At 50.5% G+C, this 3,537-nt stretch overlaps 1 long non-coding RNA gene across 2 annotated transcripts; it reads right to left on the bottom strand.

Annotated features, from left to right (window-relative positions):
• Positions 1-234: 234 nt before the first annotated feature.
• On the bottom strand, positions 235-2,926 carry LOC311609044. Of its 2 annotated transcripts, none has more exons than XR_014783246.1 (3): positions 2,626-2,926; positions 1,379-1,535; positions 235-324 (listed from the first exon to the last, which is right to left on the bottom strand). It is a non-coding gene; the product is annotated as an uncharacterized lncRNA (long non-coding RNA). The 2 variants fall into 2 exon arrangements; XR_014783247.1 differs by having other exon boundaries at positions 1,379-1,491.
• Between the last annotated feature and the right edge of the window lie 611 nt (positions 2,927-3,537).

Raw genomic sequence — 3,537 nt, 5'->3', positions numbered from 1 at the left:
TCCACCACACTCAGTCTCCAATAGGTATTCACATAAACCCAGGCCACAGTCAGGAGGACCCCTGCCTCTGAAGAGGGTAGAATCAGACTGTACGGACCTCAATTTGGTTAAGTGCCTCACCTTGGACTTAGCACAGGGTGTAGACCCAGTAAGTAGTCTTTAAAGGCTCTGGGTCTGGCTCTCTACCCCTCAGGGTATTAAGGAGCACAGGTCTGCAGGAAGATGACTCTGAGGGAGTCTGTCATCGGGAGACTGTCATTCTCATCCATAAAGGGTCTGGTGTCCTGCATCCTGGGGATGGAGTCCAACCCAGCATCCACCCATCTGTGGACACAAGAAGCAGTGTCTGAACACCTCACTGGTCCTGGGCTTGTGTGATGTCTCTCTAGCAGAGATCAAGACTTTTCAAACTTCCCCTTGCATCTCCACGAAAACAGAGGGACACATGCTGGAAGGTGAGGGATGAGCCAGGAAAGGCCAGTGAGGGCTCTTCAGTAACCATTAAAGGAAGGGGAAGAAAAGTTACCGGGCACCCAGGCCAGCTGATGGTGATAGCAGTAGCTCACGCCTTTAAGCTCAGCACTCGGGAGGCAGGTGCAGGTGGATCTCTGAGTTCAAGGTCAGCTTGGTTTACTAAATGAGTCCCAGGGGTGCCAGGGTGAGGCTGATAGCTTGAGCTTAGTGGTATGTGGCTCTGAGTTCAAATATTGACTGTCATGTCCATAATCTCTTTGGGCATTTTCTGGATAGGCAAATCTAGCATAAGAAGAGAATTTGGACTGAGGAGATGGCTCAGACACAAAGGGCTTGTGCAAACATGAGGACCTGAGTTTGTGAACCCACTGAGGATCGCAAAAGTCATAGTGCCCCCACTCCAATTATATGTCAGCCTAGATCCCCCTCCTATTTGTTTATCTAATGTTTTTGTTTTGTTTTGTTTTGTTTTCTAAGGACAGGGTTTCTCTGTGAAGCCTCAGCTGTCCTGGACTCACTTTGTAGACCAGGCTGGCCTCGAACTCAGAGATCCACCTGCACCTGCCTCCTGAGGGCTGGGATTAAAGATGTGAGCCATCGCTATCACCATCAGCGGATAGCTGAGCCTCCCTAATTTAAAAAGACATTTTAAATTTTAAATTTTAAATTTAAAACTGGGCCAGCCAGATAGCTCCGCTGGTTAAAAGGACTCTGACTACATAAACCTGGTGGCTGAGATCAGTCCCTGGAACTCCAGATAAAAGAAAAGAATCAAATTCCACATCTCTGACCTCCACATGAACGTGTGTGTGTGTGTGTGTGTGTGTGTGTGTGTGTGTGTGTGAATAAATTAATAAAAATAAAATGACATGACAGAGAACTCTCAGAATACTGCTCAGCTTACCACAGCAGTCTGGAAGCTTTCCAGGAAGTCACGGACTGCAGGACCAACTGCCAGGGACAGACATCTCACACCTGACCTGAGCCACTCTGCCTCTGGCTGCCCTCTCTGCTTCTCTGTGGTGCAACAGCAAACAATTTCGGTTCTGAACAGCCCAATCCTAGGAAAGAAGACTTACTCCCCTGTTTTCAGTTAGGCGGCATGCCCTCGGCAGTCCCCAGCGTTTCACTTACCCTCAGCACATCTTGTTTTCAGTTTAAGGTCACATCATAACAGGCATTTGGCCTGATAACCTGCGTGTGACGGAGTTGGAGAAGGCAGACGCTTGCCAAAAGGGCTAGACCATCCTGACCGGGAGAGCATGCGGGTACCAAGTTAATCTGAAGATGGTATATTAGGGTGTGTGTTTATGACTGACAGGATGCAGACATGTGCCACGCGCACATACTGCATACGTGGGCGAATGATATTTATATGTGCATGCTTTGCTGCTTGCCTATCTGTGTATACACAGGAGTGTTTGCATGTGTGGCTGCCGGAAGAGGGGGTTGGGTTGTGAGTGAGTGTGTGTGTGTTGTTGTTGTTGTTGTTGTTGTTGTTGTTGTTGTTGAGGAGGAGGAGGAGGACCAGCTCTGCATTTTCTGGCCATGGCATAGTGAGCCCAGCAACAAAGCAGGTCCAGATTTGGGGGCTCATTTCTTCTCATGCAGCCTCCCCCAGACAGTTGCATTTATTGGATTTAATGTTTCTTGTACTAAGCCTTGGCGTTCCATCCTACAGGAAAGTCAGAACACACATTCAAGAACTCAGACCGAAGACCACCTCAAAGGCAGGAGGTGGCAGTGGGGAGTGTCAAGAACCCCCCAAGGTAAAGTCCTGGGGGCTCAAAAGCCAGGCATCTTCCACCTCCGGAAGAGTGTGGGGTCAGCTGCTCCCCGACCCCAAACTCCCCCAGTCTGCATTTGTAAATGAGCCTTACAAGCAAACATCTGCCACTCTCCCGGCTTCTGAACGCAAGGTGAGGCCCGGAACACAAATCTCTGTGTTTTCCTGAGGTGTTTTAGCCGGACTCGACTCTTCTATTTTGTACACACACATAAGTCGGTGCTAAGAGGATTACTCCTCCGGGTGCTGGGGCCCCTCCGGTCAAAAGAGCCTTGTTTAATAGCGTTTTCTCTAATTCCTCTGCCTTTTCCTCCACGCCTCAACTTGCAGACTGTGGAGTGTCGCCGGCTCTTACATCCACCCACCTCTGACTCGGGGAATAAAGACGGTCCCGCGCTCCGTTCTCCTCCTGCCCCTGCATCCGTCAGAGAGCTGAAGATGAACCTTAGTGCTTAATTCAGCAGCGTCTGAAAAAGAAAGGGCAGCCTGGTCGAACCCTCCACGCCCCCGGAGAAAAATGTAGCCTTTTTTGCCTGTGTGCAGTGAATGCGCTCTGGAGAGTTCCCATCCGGGCCGGGGCGCTGGTGCAGAAAGCTTCACAGATGTTGACATTTTTTTTTTTCATCCCTGGGTTAAGATGTCTTCCCTAAGCTTTTATTCCTTATTTGTTACTTCTTTATTACCAGGGAGGTTTTGCCGCCTTCCTTCTCTGGTTTCTCTGAAGAGAGCAGCGGTTGGCAAGCGGCTCATTATCTCCGCCCTTTTTTTTTTCCAGCCTCCAGAGGCAGCCGGGGCCTCGGGCCCCTTTGTGCTGAACAGCAGGTAGCTGAGGCGGGCCGGGTCACTCTTGAGACCCTTTTGTGTAGCAGTCCCCTCCTCCAGCAACTCAGCTCAGGGCGCGGAAAAGGTCAGGGCCAGCCAAGCCTCCATACCTGGCCTTTTGTTGGTTGCTGGAGGCCACCGAATCCAGAGGCAGTGAGAGGAGCCTGTGCCTCCTGACCGCACAGCTGTGCACCCACCCACCCACCCACCCTCGGAATGGGATAAGGAGACTCCAGATGAGGACCGATCTTCAGTGTCCAAAACCTGCCTCAGGACAAAACTAGGCATTGAGAGACTGCCTGAGATGAATTCAGACTGCGGTCTCTGAGATACAGAGGAAAGTAATTTCTAATAAACACGTTGAAGCCGCTAGGCTTTGACGATCTTTTCCACGTCTGTCAAGTGGTGCACGCGCATCACTTCCTCCCCCTTCATACGGTCTTCCTTATTCTGTA

This window comes from Acomys minous (genome assembly GCF_964271855.1).
Source record: "Acomys minous genome assembly, chromosome: 11".
In the NCBI taxonomy this organism is placed as follows: Eukaryota; Metazoa; Chordata; class Mammalia; order Rodentia; family Muridae; genus Acomys; species Acomys minous.
The sequence above is the reverse complement of the archived record's forward strand: the minus strand, read 5'-3'. Positions and strand labels throughout refer to the sequence as shown.